Genomic DNA, 17155 nt, shown 5'->3' on the forward strand with positions numbered 1-17155 from the left:
CGAGAAAAATTAATCAATAGAAACTGAGCCAGAAATGAGAGGGATAATAAAACTAGTGAAAAAGGGTGATGAAATGGCTATCATAAATAGTCTACATATGTTCAAGAAGGTATAAGAAAACATGAGCGTGATGAGGCAAGAACTATAATATATCAAAAGACCCAAATAGAACACCTGGAGGTGAAACATAAAATATCTGAAATGAAAAATGCACTAGATGCAATTAACATCAAATAGGTGCTACAGAAAAAAAGACAAATGTGAATACAAACCAACAGAAACTATCCAAAATGAAACAGAAAGAAAAAGGACAAGAAAAAAAAAGTTCAGACTATCAATTACTATGGGACAAAGTCAGCTGGTCTGAGATACATACATGGAATCCCAAGAGAAAAGGGCAGAGGACAGAAAAGATATATGAAGAAAAAATGGCTAACTCTAAAGTTTTCCAGATTTGATGAAAACTATACACCCCTAAATCAAAGAAGGTCAAGCAAAATTAACTTGAAGAAAACTGTAACAAGGTACATAATAATAAAATTTCTAAAACCTAGTGACAAAGAAAAAATATATATTAAAATCTGCCTAAGAGGAAGGATACTTCATAATCAGAGAGAAACAGATAATAATGACAGCAGAATTCCCATCTGAAGTTATGCAAGCCAGACGACAGTGAGGCAATATTTTTTCTAAAACACTGAAAGAAAAAAAACTATTAACCCAGAATTCTTCATTCAGTGAAAAAAAAAAAACCTATTTTTAAAATAAAGACTTTTTCAGAAAAACAAATGCTAAGTGAATATATTTCTATCAGGACTCCATTGCAAGAAATATTAAAGGAAGTTGTTTGTGCAAAATGTACCAGATGAAAACTTGGTTTTATCAAAAGGAAGAAAGAGCACTGAAAATGATCATTACTTGAGTAAACATAAAAGACATTTTCCTATCTTTAAAATCTTGTAAAATATAATTACCTGTTTATTAAAAATTAATAACATACTGTTGGCTTGATAACATATTTAAAAGTAAAATATATGAAAAAGACAACACAAAGTGTAAGAGAGAGAGAACAGAAATATACTGTTGTAAATTCTTACATTATATATAAAGTGATATAATATTATTTGAAAGTAGATTCTGATGCTGTGTAACAGGAAATAACATAGTGCTGCAGGTCAATTACACTTCAAAAACAAACAAACAAACAAACTCATAGAAAAAAATACCAGAGGTGGGGAGGGGAGGGAGAGGGGGAATTTGATAAACGTGGTCACAAGGTACAAATTTCCAGTTACAAGTTAAATAAGCACTAGGGCTGTGACGTACAACATGACAAACATAATTAACACTGTTTTACGTTATCTATGAAAGTTGATGAGAGAGTAAATCCTAAGAGTTCTCATCACAAAGAAAGAAATATTTTTTCTATTTCTTTAATGTATCTGTATGAGATGATGGATGTTCACTAAACTTATTTTAATAATCGTTTCATGATGTATGCAGGTCAAATCATTATGCTGTACACCTTAAATTTATACAGTGCTGTATATCTCTTATATTTCAATCAAACTGGAATGAATGAATAGAGAGTCCATAATCAGCTGACTGTCAGTAAATGAGACTATCCTAGATGCAGAACTGAGGCTTCCTTGATGAAGGAGCTATTCTGCCTGTGGACAGCAGCTTCAGCTGGTGCTTGAGAGCTCCAGTCTCCCCTTCCAGACGGCCACCTCTGCAACTTCAGATTTTCCCACACTCACATAAGCCAGCTCCTTGCAGCAACCCTCTTAATATCTACCTCCTACTAACTCCCAGTCTCTAGTTGAACCCTGACTGATATACCTATCAGTTAAAGGGCAGAGACTTTCCAAGTAGATAAAACAGCAAAACTCAACTTTATGCTGTTGACAAGAAATCCACTTTAAACATAAAGACACCAATAGGTTAAAAGTAGAAGGATATAGAAAGGATATATCAAGCAAACACTGATCAAAAGAAAGCTAGAGTGTTTTGTTTGTTTGTTTGTTTTGCAGTACGCAGGCCTCTCACTGTTGTGGCCTCTCCCGTTGCGGAGCACAGGCTCCAGTCGCACAGACTCAGTGGCCATGGCTCGGGCCTGGCCACTCAGCAGCATGTGGAATGTTCCCAAACTGGGGCACGAACCCCTGTCCCCTGCATCAGCGGGCAGACTCTCAACCACTGCGCCACCAGGGAAGCCCGAGTGTTTTTATTAATAGCAGACAAAGCAAATTTCAGAGCAAGCAATATTAAAAGGGATAAAGAGGAACATTTCATAGTTATAAAGTTCACCAAGAGATCATAGCAATTTTAAATGTGTATGCATCTAATAACAGAGCTTCAAAATACAAAAGCTGATAGAAAGGAAAAACAAAATGGACAAATTCACATTTACAGTGTGAGATTTCACTTCTTTTGTACTCAATAAAAGATTTTTTAAAATAGAGCAAAAAATCAGTAAATATGTAGAAAACTTGAATAAGGGATCAAAATAGAAATTAAAATGTTGTTTAGACATAGCCTCAGAAGTCACACACTGTCACTTCTGCTATATTCTACTGGGCACACAGGGCCATTACCGATTCAATGTGCAGGGTATAAACAGGGTATAAATACCAGGAGATGAGAATCATTTGTGGCCATCTTAGAGGCTGGCTATGACAGAATAATAAGATGTGAAATGTCATGGGTGAGATTTTCATTATCTAAGATTATAAAGTATGATATACTAATATACTTGATAATACAGTGAAAGAACACTAGCCAGTCTCAGAGGTGATGTTTTATATGAGCATCTTAATCAAAGCAATGTTGTTGTTGCTTTTATATCATAAACAAAGAGATAACTGGAATCAATGCACATTGGTTATAAAAACATTTCTACAACAAGTCAAAATTGATTTTGATACAATAGTGGCACGACCTGAGATGGCACTGCTAATAGGAGGTGGGGTGGTACAGTTGGGAAGGGATCTTAACAAACCTGCTGCAATATATATTAAAGACTATATAGGTATAATTATTAGAAATATATGTATTTTTCATGCACATCATTTGAGATTTTTTGTTGAGAAGCCCAACAAGAATCAATGAGGCAACCCAGAGATGAGCAACAGCCTGAAGCTGATGTCATTGCCAGGTGGAGAAACAAAGGGAAGAGGTGGTGCTACCAAAGCACAGGGATGGGGTCCTGCGTTAGAAGCTGGGTGTGTCTGGTCTGAGCTGGATCCAAGGAGGAACCATGGCCCCTGCCATTGATGCCACCAAAGGCAGAGAGAGAGGAAAAGAAATATGGCTTTTCCCTTCCTTCACCCTCTAATCTCTCAACAGTGCCTCCCTTTAGCCAATTCTATCTGGAAGCCAGTTGATAGGTGTATTAGTTTCCTATTGCTTCTGTAACAAATTAGCACAAACTTACAACTCACAATGACACAAATTTATTATTGTACAACTCAGAAGGTCAGAAGTCCAGAATCTGTTTCTCTGGGCTAAAATCATAGTGTTGGCAGGACTGGTTCCTCCTGGAGGCTTGAGGGGAGACTGTTTCTTTGCCTTTTCCAGCTCTAGAACTACGTCTCTTGCATTCCTTGGCTCCTAGCCGTTTCTTCCCCCTTTAAAGCCAGCAGCGTAACATCCTCAAATTTCTCTCTGACTTTTTGTTCCCACTTTCTGCTTCTGTTGTCACATCTCCTTCTCTGACTCTGATCAATTACAGCAGACCCATCTGGATACTTCAGGGTAAACTTCCCATCTCAAGGTCTCTTAACTTAATCACATCTTCAAAGTCCCTTTTGCCATGTAAAGAATTACATTCACAGGTCCTGGGAATTAGGACATGGACATATCTTTGGGGGGCCAGTAGTCTGTCTACCACAAGCAAGCCTGGGAAGTGTCACCTGCAAGGGTCAGGCCTCCTGGGTTATAGACAAGAAAGGGATTGGGAAAGGAATGGATCTTAGGGCAAACAGGCTCAAAACAGGCACTCATCTTTTTCTCCAAATATTCACTGTTGAAATCTTACAAAAAAGATTTCATTTCTTTGTCTTAATCTCCCTGTGCACTATTTATGAATTTTTGTCTTAATCTCATCCCCTGCCCAAAACAGAATAGACATTTGAGACAATGCTGCTGAAGTGGACTTGATTCACTGGCAGACAATGATAACTGGTAAGTTTTTCCTCTGGGTTTGAGCTTACAGAAGCTGAGTGGTTTTTTAAATCATATTTTAATCTTTCACTCATTCCTTCCCTTCCAAATTGTACATGTTTGATTTCCTGTTTGGGGTTTGCCAAGAACAAAAGGTGCAAATCCCAAAATACTGTCATTTAAGACATTTAAAATCTTTATAGTGTTGTTACAATAACAACACTTGGTCTTGTTAGTAAATGTGGATCCCAACTTGCGAGGTGTATGCAGTTCTCCAGTATCTCTCCATACATCACCCTCCTATCTCCTGTCCAGGGATCCACTATCTAGCATCACACCCCCCACTACCCTCTACCCACCATCTCCCACAAAAGCACTGCCCAGATACGCAACTTAGAGGCTGGTCCCTGAGGAAAAGAGACCTTGGCAACTCCAGTGGTTCTTTGGCTTAGGTCAGTATCACTGTTTATGCACACGTGGAGAACAATGACCCAAAATGGCCCCTGGCATCCTATTCATTGATCAGACCAAGCACATGATAGGATTCAGCTGGTAAACAAGGAAGGTCAGTTAATGGCTACTCTTCAGAGAGCAGAGGAAATCTTCGATTAGTGACCGCCATCTGCATTATTTATTGCCATTAGGCGTAGCCATGAGGGGCCAAAATGTAAGACTTGCAGTTAATTGTAGATGTCTAAAAACAAAACAAGGGCTTCCCTGGTGGCGCAGTGGTTGGGAGTCCGCCTGCTGATGCAGGGGACACGGGTTCGTGCCCCGGTCCGGAGGATCCCACATGCCACGGAGCAGCTGGGCCCGTGAGCCATGGCCACTGAGCCTGCACGTCCGGAGCCTGTGCTCCGCTACGGGAGAGGCCACAGCAGTGAGAGGCCCGCGTACTGCGCAAAAAATAAAAAATAAAAATAAATAAATAAATAAAAAATAAAAAAAAACAAGACACAAACAAAACAAACAAATAAACAAAACACTAGACTGTAAACTCCATGAGGGCAGGAGCTCTGGTAGTCTTGTTCACCACAGAATCTTCAGCATCTAGGACAGTGCCTGGCACCTACTGGGCACTTCAACACATTAAATAAGTATACTGCCTAATTTCACTTAAAAAAAAAATTATTTGCTGAGACATTACTCCATAGTTCTTTGGACTGAGAATCTGGAAACCTTACTCATTACTAAGAGCCACTCTGTCTTTCCCCAAATCATTTATATGGATAAGTTCAAAATACAAAAGAATTTGAAAGAATAGTAAAATAAACATTCATGTGCTCACTATCTAGGTTCAGTAATTGTTAACAATTATTTAATGTATTTGGTTTAATATATTTGATTTATTTCTCTCAATATTACATGCATTTATATATGTATAAGTGTATATCATATATATTTTTATATATGAGAGTAGGCATGTGTATCAGAGTTCATCAGAGAGGAAGAACCACTAGAAGTCTATATATCGGCATATCTGTATTTGTTTCCATGTATCTGTAAGGCTGCTATCTTTGTGTCTGATGCTGGAGGTTGAAGTCCATGGGCAGGGCAGGAGTCAGAAGGATAGACTGATGTAAAATGGGGGTGATCAAGGCTGGAACCTCACAAGGGTGGACAGATGGCGAGTCTTCAGCAGAGAGCAGTGGAAGTCTGCAAGTCATAAACTCACGGCATTCTTACCACCACCAACCTTAGAAAAAGGAGTCCTGCAGAAGCCAGGGCCCTACCTCAAGAGCTGAACACACACCTGGCCCAGGAGCTGGAGAATCAGGAGGAGGATCTTGGGGAAGGTGGAGTGGTTTCAGGGCCTACTGCCTTCTCATGCCGACAAGGTGAGAGGTGAGCCAGCTGCTCGGGGAGGATGTGCAAGAACGACAGAATGGCTGCCGCATCTTTCTGCCCTCAAAGCCTCCCAAGGATGTCGTCTGTGGCCCACCCTAACAAGAAGCCTACCAGAAAGGGAATTCTGGGAAATGTAGGTTGACCTAACCAAGTTGAGACATTACAAAGCCACCGTTTCAAATTGTTTCAAAAATGTTGCCATTTCACCTCTTAAATACTTCAACTTTTATCCCAAATTCCATTCTTAAATGGCAGGAGAGAACAGCCATTTGAGGAACTTATAATGGCAAATGCTCAGCTTCCATGTGTCCTATGGAGTAAAGTGTTTGAAACAAGCCCCATGCACCACTGCAGTTTGATTTTACTCTTATTTAATAAAATAGCTGCTTTTTAAAAAAGAGTTTGTTCAATTCATCTGGCCTGGTCTAACCTTCAATTCTATTTTGCTCCATCAAGCACAGAATAAGTTTATCTGAACCGTTGTGACAACTGCTAAACTTTTGTTTTCTTCAGGAAAAACAAGTTAACATGAAATTTCTGAGGGAGAGCCTGCTTCCCAACTAACAGCTTGAGTTTTAAAATGAGCCCATTGACAAATGGCTTTTTCTTTCATTCTCAAGCTGTTACAACAAAATTTCCATCCCCTAAAAAGAAAATATTTCAAATCTCTCTTCTTGAAGATCTGTGTTGGAGGGCTTATGAAATATCCCTGTCTCCTGTTTTGTTTTCATTTCTTGGCACTCCTTGTCTAGGTCGTGCTAGAGTGAAGACTAAAACTATTAAAAAATTTATGTATTGTCTCTCATTAGAGTCAGAATATCCCTTCAGCTGCTGAAACTTTAGCTGAATTAGGAGAAGCAGACGAAGAATTTGTAGCCAAGCAAAACTCCATAGCAACAAGTAATTAAAGTTGACTATAACGATGACATTTGCTTGGTTTTTTTTTTTTTTTAATTCTTAAGAAAGATACAGCATGAAAGAATGTCTCAGAATTTTGAGGCATATAAGCTGGCAACAAGTAAGAACCATTCATGTTACGTTCAGTCATTCAAAAAATGGGTGCATATTTTAAGCTTCATAAAAACTTCGCTTTGAGAATTGCAACAAAATCAGCTCCCCAGTTAAGCCCGGGTTGAATTCCATATGTATGTTTCTAATCTGCTTGCAACCCGGAGTGGATTCTCCCCCAGTGATTCTCTCCTCTATCTCTGGTGGTTTGGTTTCCAGACTAGTTCACAAAAGCTTGTTTTACCCACATACACCCAAATTACGGTCTAATCATACTCTTTCAGCTACTTCTCACTGCATTGTTTTGAGGAAAGTGAATTCTGAATTCCAAGTCGTGATGCCAAGAACACATCTTCCTCATACCCAAGAGCCAAAACAGGCAACTGTAGTGGGTTTAAATTTTACTTAGTAAAATGTAACTCTAGGTTAGCACTTCCCAAAGCATCCCTTGGGAAGCTTCCCAAATGAGGGGGGAGGGGAAGACTGATCAGATAAATTTAGGAAATTGTAGAGGAGGAAAAACGATTTTCCCTCTACCCATCTGAGTCGAGACCCCTGTCATAAAAGACAGATTAACAAGAGGAAAACAAACTGAAGCTTATTAAAATGTATATCTCATATATATATACACACACACACACATACATATATGAGGTACACATGTTATATATACATACATGGGAGATACCCAGGGAAAAATGAGTAACTCCTCAAAGTGGCCTAAACCACCAGCTTAAATGCCATCTGTAGCTAAAGAAAGGTGTGTGTGAGGTAGGGGAGGCCAGTTACAGAGAAGGTCCTAGGAAACCCATGGTAACAAAGGTAAGGTTGTTATGAAGATTCAACTCAATGCCTTCTCCACTGATAGACGTTTCCCGTGAAAGACTTAGAGCCATCCTTCTCTTCCTGGTACGGAGAGGGAGACACCCTTACAAATAGAGATTTCCTTTATATGTGGAAATTTCCCTTCCAAAAGGATAGCTCCTACTCCATTTTCAGAACTTGTGCTGTGTTGGCTCTTTCTCAAAATACCCAACTCAAAACAATCCTTATGCCAAAGAGACATATTTTGGGGTGGCATATTTTGCTACCCTTCAAAATGCTGCATACCTCCTCTGTCTTAGAAATTTTCAGGTCGTATTGGTGTATGTTAAAAAGTGATTAAAGAAGACAGTTATGTGATACAAACAAAATGTATTCATGAAGTGGACAGTCTCCATTCGGAGAACTGCAAAGTGGGCAGAAGGCAGGAAGCTTTTATGGGATAAAGAATAAAGAAGAAGGAAGAGAAAAACAGAAAATATCTGACTGACTGGGACCATATAGTAACCTTGTCTGAGGTGACAAGGAACAAGGAAATAAGCATAGAGCTCAGAGTCGACTTGGTGTTTGGGGGTTGGCTGAGCCAACTGATACATTGCTCTTCTGGTCCAGCGGATCATTTACAGAGACACTAAAGTTATGTAAGTTTCAGTTTGCTGATGTGGCACCATAGGCAGGAGTGGCTCCATCTTGGGCCTACTAATTAAAATATTAATTGATATTAATATTAATTCTCCCAGACATCCTACGGTAAAGACAACTGCTTTACTTTCTTAAATCTAATGTTTCCCAAAGATATTTGACTCCAGAACCCCTTTTTTTCTAAGGAAGATCTATCAATGAACCTTAGCGATGTCAAGTTCTGAGGAACCAGGGCTCCATGGAATGCTGCCCTACGGTCACTCCCTGGGGTGAACGGAATCTTGGTTCTCAAATTTGGCTGCACTTTGGAATCACTGGGGGGTTCTTAACACCCAACTGATGCCCACGGGTTCTGGTTGCCCGGGCATGGGTATGGCCTGGACATTAGGATTTGTTCTGGCTCCCAGGTGATTCTTAAGAGCAGCAAAGCTTCTAACTTGTACCAGGGGGCAGACGTGAGGCCAGAGTTGTTGCCTTTACCTCTGATAATCAGTGTTGATGACCCACAGGCTGTTCCCAAGTCTGCCCAGCCAGCATAAGGTGCCTCTCAGGGTTACAAGCAACACATTGCAGATGATGATTTGTAAAACCAGTTCTAATTACCAACGAAATTTAAAATCTCACAAAAAGTACCATCGTTTTGTTTTCTGTGGTGCCATCTTCTAATTCATGACCGTGAGGATGTGACCAGGGCCACATTATGACTTTCATGGGCCCCTACTCCACAAAAAACATTAAAACTTACATTTTACAACTCCACTGGGATGAAAGACAACTATAATCCTGGCTGGATTAAAAACTAAAACATGGGCTTCCCTGGTGGCACAGTGGTTGAGAGTCCGCCTGCCGATGCAGGGGAAAACGGGTCCGGGAAGATCCCACATGCCGCAGAGCGGCTAGGCCCGTGAGCCATGGCCACTGAGCCTGCAGGTCTGGAGCCTGTGCTCTGCAACGGGAGAGGTCACAGCAGTGAGAGGCCCGCGTACCACAAAACAAAAAAAAAACAAAAAAAACCCCAAACTAAAACATTTTATTCAACACTAAAAGTTCTTTTTTTTTTTCTTCTGATTTTTACAAGAAATGTAAACATTTTTCTGGGCTCCTAAAAGTGTCATGTACCTTATGCCTTCTATACCTAATGAAGAAGGCATCCCCGACACGACTTCATTAAAAGAATGTGGAACCACGTGTTCGGTTACCTGTGGTACATCGGTAACTAGTAATGGGGCGTGTAATAGCTTGTCATTGGGTTTGAGTGTACAGGACTCAAAGTCACTGTCAATCGGAATTGCAGATTTATCTATTTGCCCAAAGGAAGAGCAGAGACCCTGGAGCAATAAGAGCTGATATTTTAAATACTAAGGAGTAGGGACCTTGTTTTGTTCTAGGTAGTAAAGCCATTGAGTGAGGTCTTGCTGTTGTAATTAAAGTGAAACAGTAGAAATCCCTGCCACTCAAAGTGTGGTCTTCATCCAAGGAGTGCCTGGTATCACCACCTGGAAACCTGTCAGAAGTACAGACGGATGGGGTGCAAGACATGCTACCCCCAAATATGGAACCTTGGCATATTGAGTATTCTTAGCTGAAGGAGTTTGAGAAAAGAGCAGAAACAGCAAGGTCACTTTGACCTTGACCCTCACCCTCCTCCCCTGGACACAGAACCCTCATGTGAAAGGTGCCTTCCCTATTCCCTGAGGAAAGGAGCATCCATCTCTCCGAAGAAACACTGAGAAGAATCTGAACAGAAGGGGTTGCTAATTTTCCCCTAGTTTGTACACTTACCTCGCACTTTTTGACTTATATTTATTTCTACACTACTGCTCACTCCTCATCAAACCCAGTACAAAAAGACTCAGGTTTAACTGTTTCTTCACGTCTTCATTTCCTTATGAAGTTTCCCATGTTATGTAAAACTTACAGTAAATATATTTGTGTGCCTTCCTACTGTTCATCTGTCTTTTTCAGACCCAACCAGGAACCCTAAAAGGGTTAACTTTTTCCTCCCCCAAAAAGAATCTCAAGACCAAGCTCAGACCTAAACGAAACAGAATTTATATTTTAATAAGAACCCCGGGTGATTTTCACGCACATCAAAGTTTGAGATGCACTATGTGAATGAAAATTTTGCTTGCCATATCAGTAAACAAAGGATGTTGTAGCCATCGAGTCATCACATTATAACCGCCCCAATGGTGAGCCCTAAGGGAACTCAGGGTAGAGGCAGGATGCCCCCCATCTAGCAATTGGCTGCTGCAGCCACCCCCGAAGTTTCACCTGAGGACACTCAGGATGAGAAAACACAGGATGCTGGCCCCAAATAGCTGAGGTGCGTATCAAAGGAATGATTTCAGTGCGCCCAGACTCTTGCATCTTCCCATACATAGAAAAGCGCTAATTTCCTTAACTTGAGATGTCTGGTTTTCCTCAATTAACAGCAATCTTTTGATGTTCTGACTAGCTGGTCTTTGTTGCACAAACTGCTGTGTATCCTGGTTTCTCCTTTGCCTCTTCGGGGCAGTGGCTTAGAGCATCTGAGAGGCTGTGTCCCAGGGCTAAGTCCTCAGTTTTGTCTGCCAAATGAAACATAATTCTCAACTTCTAGGTTGTGCATTTTTTTTCAGTCGACAATTCTATGAATAAACCATTTAATGAGGCATAAGAATTGGTGATTTATTGTTCCAACAGCAAGCAAGGGAGGAGGAGGAGGGATTGTAGAGGGAGGCAGAAAACCTACTCGTTCAAGCCAGAAACTGTAAAGTTAACTTGGTTTATGGTGGAGCTTGGGGTGGTCAAGGTATCGATAGTTTTCAAACAATACCAACACCACCAAAAAGAAACCTAACATAAAAATGGCACAAAAATTGTAAAAGAAAGTTGAGGTACCCCAGTGAGGGGACTTTGACCCAAAGAGGGGCGAGGCAGCGTCTCTTCCTAAGGGACTGCAGAGTCTTGGCCTCCAGGCTGGGATTGGAGGAGAAGGCCATGTGCCCTTGGGAGAGGAGTTGGGAGGAGCCAGAGCAACATAAACCAACACAGAAGCCCCAGCCAGGGAGCTGAGGACACAGACATCAGTGAGGCTGAAGCAGGGGAAATGGGAGACTCTGAGGATGGAGTCAGCATCCAGGGCTAAGTCACTGCAGGTCCTCCACTGAGGCTCCGATGCTGTCCGAAATACCCTAGAACCAGGATTAGGGAAGAACCATCAGAAAAGGACGCAGATGTAGAGAATGGACTTGAGGACACAGGGAGGGGAAAGGGTAAGCTGGGACCAAGTGAGAGAGTGGCATGGACATGTATACACTACCAAATGTACAATAGGTAGTGGGAAGCAGCTGCATAGCACAGGGAGATCAGCTGGGTGCTTTGTGACCACCTAGAGGGGTAGGACAGGCAGGGTGGGAGGGAGACACAAGAGAGAGGAGATACGGGGATATATGTATATGTATGGCGGATTCACTTTGTTATAAAGCGAAAACTAACACAGCATTGTAAAGCAATTATACTCCAATAAAGATGTTTTAAAAAAAAATAAAGAAAGAAAATGATGGGTGAGTCCAGTGTGGGAGAAAAAAAAAAAATTCCCTCTACCCTTCTAGGTTCTTGGCTAAGACTGCCTCTCCACTCCAGAGTTAAAAGGCAAGTTAGCAGGAGAAAGGCAAACAGAAGTCTAATAACATATATACCTCCCGTACACATGAGAGAGACCCAGGAAAACTGAGTAAAACTCTCTGAAATGGCCCAAGCCACCACACCATCGCCAGCTAAAGATAAAAGAAGATGCTAGGGGTTAGGGAGCCAGTAAAAGGAAGTTATCAGGAAAAGCACAGTAAACAAGGGTAAGGTGGTCTTCCAGTTGTATGTCCTTGTCTTCTCCAGTGATAAGAGTTTCATGACTTCTACTTGGTTTTCAGAGCTTTTTCTGTGTCTGCTGCTTCTTAAAAAATAACCAGCTCAAGATAGTCCTTACGCCAAAGATGCATATTTTGGGGCGGCAAATTCTGCTCCCTTTCCCCAGCCATGGGGATCACAGGAGACTCACAGGGTAAAGACCACAGGCCCACAGTAGAAGTCACTTTGATCTGAAAAGGCTCCTCAAGCACCTCCTCCTCCACAAAACTGCACACCAATGTAATATGGTGTCCTTATAAAAAGATCGTTTGAATGTTTGCCACAAGAAAAATACCCAGTCGATCATGAAACCCCATACAGGATGCTACGTTTCCTTTGCTTTTCCCTCTCAGCCTTTCTTCTGGTTTTGTGAGAGGTTAGATGGCTTCTCTCTACCCACATTGGTTGTCGTTGAGATGGCACAAAACTCTATTTCATCTTCTGGCTTCTAATTGATAGAATAGTAAAGTCTAAAACGTTGGTCCATCTTTTTCATGTTATTTTTTTAAATGCATTATTTATTTGTTAAATATGTAATCAATACACCTGGGATAAAATTCAAAAAAAAAATAGAAATGTTAAGTAATGAAGAATAGATCCCTCATTTACTTTCTCCAGCTACATATTTCCCTTATTTGTCTCCTGGTTTTCACTGATTGTGTCATTTCTAATGCCCGTAACCAAGTGCTTTGGTCTTAACCCTACAGCGTAATGAATTCAGTGCTCACGGGTGGTCTTTTCCCTATATTTTTTTCCATTGACCTTTCAACTAGCTGAATGTCATCTAGCAGTTTCTTTAAAAGCAACTCATGGGGATGATATTCTCTAAGCTCTTGCAGGTTCAAAGATGCTTTGTTGCTGCCTTTATTTGTCACATAAGGCATAGGAGGCTATAAATTCTTGTGTCAACGGGTTTTTTCTTTAGGACTTTGTAGACTTTGCTCTGTCATTTCAGGGACTGATTGAGGCTTGAATGCTCTGAGCGTGACTGATTTTCCCCCCTAAGAGCTCATTTGATCTCTTGGTCTATGTGTCCAAAGGATTCTATCTTTTTTTCTGAAGTTCAGTAACTTTACTAAGAGGAGTGTCCACATTGATGATCCAATGTAAATACTTTCCTCTAGGACAAATGTTGTAATCTTTCAAACTAAAGAGCCACTTCTTCCTTTATTTCTGGAAATTGTGCTTGAATTACAACTTTAAATATTGTTCCTGTCCATTATGTTTTTACCTTCTTTAGAGAAATCGATTATGTGTGTGTTTGATCTCCTTTGTCCGTCTTGCTTAGTTCTCACTTCTCTCCAATTCTTTTATAACTCTTGACTCATATTAGTTTCATTTTCCCCATCTTTCTCAATCCTGTCACCCATAACCTTTGATCTGCTTTCAATGGCAGTGCTTTCTTTCTGCACTGGTTCTAGTTCACTTTTCTTTTCTATTATTGAGGTGGAAAAGTTTTCCCTTCCTTTCTTCTATGTTCTTTGGCTAGTCTAATAATTAAATTGACATGAGACAGATTAACAGGAGAAAAACAAATTTAATTTCATGCATACAGGAGTCCCAAAGATATGAGACTAGAGTAATGTGCCATCCTGAGCTAATGAAATGGAACAGAGCCCTATGGTCCTTCCCCCCCATCCCACCCCATGTCCTCAGCCTGTCTTTGCCTGTGGAAAAACTTTAACCAAGAATAAGTTTAATCAGGGAAGTGAGAAAATGCAGAAACAAAGGGAAATAGTCGAGGGAGACCAAATAATAATAGTCTAGTCAGTAAACAAAGTCAAGGACCTTTAGCTCCTCTTCATGGGCTACAGAAAATATTCTGAGGCGTATCCTGTGAGCCGTCTTATAGATACTGACAGCCCCACCAGGTGGAAGAAGTTAACTACATGATGATCAGGCTGTACCATGACATAAGCTGCCACAATTCCGAGAACTGGCCTCAAAGAAATAGAAACAAACTGACCCTGGTACTGAAGATTAACCGCACTACTTAAAACAATCAGGATGATGCTGATCAGACCACTGCATGACTAATTTCAAGATGATGGTCAGAGCTGACTGTGCTGTTTCTGCATCCGTCTATAAAAGCTCTTGCTCCCTGACTGTCAGTGGGGGGGAGTCACCCTTTGGACGGGAGTCTGCCCCCCGCTCCCCCCCCACCCCCGCACCCGGTTGCCGGCATCCAAGATAAAGCAAACTTTCCTTTCCACCAACCTGGCCTCCCTATTGGCTTTTGAGCGGCGAGCAGCCGGATCCCACTTTCGTTTACACTAAGGAATGGGATCGGGACCTGAGGCTCCAAAGGCGAGGAGGGCCATTCACAGGAGAGGAGAGGAGCCAATGCTTGGTAATTAGATGTTGCCCTGCCATACAGAGAGGCCATTCAGATAAGAGAAATGTCCCTGTAGATGAACCAAGCAGCAGGTCCTCTCCTCCAAAGTGCCCCACAGAGACCCACAGCTCTACTGAGCTATTAACCAGGAACCAAATCTGAAACATCCACCCACCTTGGCCATACCCGCCTCACCTGCTCCCTGGAGGGTATCAGGGAAAGGACTTCAAGCAAGACTCCCTATCTCTGTGTCTCTCTGTCTCTGTCTCTGTCTCTCTCTCCCCCTCCCACTTCCCTCCCTCTCCTGCACACAGACCACAGAGGTTCTCCTGTCTGCTGCTGCCCTGGGCAGAAATGTTCGCCAGGGTCTCCACTACAGTTTGATGGACAAGTAGAAAGATAGTCTTTCCAATCCGTCAGTAACAAAACAGGAGTTTCAGTTCCTAGTAGATACTTGTGTTTCTAAGTGAAAGTATTCAGAACTCTGAGTACAGGAGATTGGATTATTTGTGCCGTTTAAAGCCCAACCAAAAACTTGTCTCATTATCTACCGTATCCCCAGTGCCAAACACAGCACTTGGTATACAGTAGATGCTCAGTAGATATTTTAAAGTGTGTATAAATATATGCATTAATAGGCTTCCTCTGGGAAAGTAATTGAGTAGATAACACAGGGTCAGTCATGTAATAAATTTGTGCTAAATGTCAGGTATGTTGCTGTTTTCCTTTTCCCTACAATCCCAGTATTTGAGAGGACAGAGATCTCACCACTGATTTCCCCAAGATATCACAAAAGGAACTGGTAAGATCACTTAATTTCTCCAGTCTTTCCTTAAACCTGTTTTGGCATATTTCCAAAAATACATATGCTCCAAAAAAAAGAAAACAAACATGTAATCTTCATGGAGGTAACAGCTGGTATCAAGAAATATACTCTTTGTTCTTCTGTCTTTGAAGACTTAACTTTTTACATCATGATGAGCTATCTCTCTTTCTTAAGTACCTGAGACAAGCATCAAGTGGTCTCCGGAACTTACCTGAGAGCCCCCCCTGCTGCCTTCACACACCTACAGTCGGGACCAAGAACATCTTCAGTTTATGATGGATCCTGCCCCAGGGAGCCTTCAGATGAGACCCCAGCCCTGGCCAACACCCTGAGTGCAGCCTGTGAGGGACAGTGATGCAGAAAGCCCAGCTAAGCCACGCTTAGGTTCCTGATCCACAGAAGCTGTGAGATAATAAAGATGTATTATTTCAAGCTTAGGTAATTTGTTACACAGAAATAGATAACGAATACAGCATCATTTGGAAGATCTCCTTTTCCCAAACTTCTTATATACTAAGCCCTAGTATTAGTTTTCTAGGGCTGCCTTAACAAAGTTCCACAAACTGGATGGCTTAAAATGGAAGAAATGTATTCTCTTACAGTTCTGGAGGCTGGAAGTCTGAAATCAATGTGTCAGTAGGGCCATGATCTCTCTGAAACCTGTAAGGACATCCTGCCTTACCTCCTCCAACCTTCTGGCAATTGCTGCAAGCCTTGGTGTTCCCTGGCTTGAAGCCACATTACTCAGTCTGGGCCTCCACTGTCACATGGCCTCTTCCCTGTGTGTCTGTCTTCACATGGGCATCTTCTTATAAGGATACTAATCACATTGGACTAGGGCCTACTCTGTTCCTGTATGACCTTATCTCAACTTAACTAATCACACCTGCTATGACCCTATTGCCAAACAAGAATACATCCTGAGGTACTAGGGGTTCAGACCTCACCTATCTTTTTTTGTGGGGGGAAGGGGACTAAATCCAACCCCTAACATATAAAAGGATGCTTTTAACTAGCATGATGCCATTTTCTGAGTTACACAACTCAGAAACAGCTTAACCTTTTGACCACAACCTTTACACGAAGGGTAAAGGTTTGCGTTATTCCTGATCCACGTGTGACTGATTAAATAGAAAATGAAAAGTGAGAATTGTCAGGGGCATCAATCACTTGTAAATATTTAGCTGACACTAAAAATCCAGTGATGCAGGACTGCAGAATAAATGCTTCCTCCAGTGCCCTTTATAATATTTCCAGTTGACATGGTTATTGCTCAGTGAGGAAGGTGGCAGGGTATGAAAAGGATGCCATTTTGTTTTTACCACTAATGTGAGTAATAGAAGAGCTGGGAAGTTTATGGATGTGGAAGACAACAGTAGTTGAAGAAGAAATAAAATTTTTGGTATAGTTTCCAGATGAGTGTTTTTATGACGGGAACAAGACCTAACAGTTACCTAACGCTCCACGATTTACATTTCTATATCACTCCGGGCCCCCGCCCGACAGATGTGCCTCTTACAGAGTAGGCACCCAGCTAATCTAACTGACCCCCGAAACGAGCTGGGGTGCAGCTCAGGCAGGAAATGTGCTAGGCAGGGGTTATTATCTTCATTTTCAGATGA

The sequence above is a fragment of the Mesoplodon mirus genome, assembly GCF_964341445.2.
Source record: "Mesoplodon mirus genome assembly, chromosome: 8".
NCBI classification, from domain to species: domain Eukaryota; kingdom Metazoa; phylum Chordata; class Mammalia; order Artiodactyla; family Ziphiidae; genus Mesoplodon; species Mesoplodon mirus.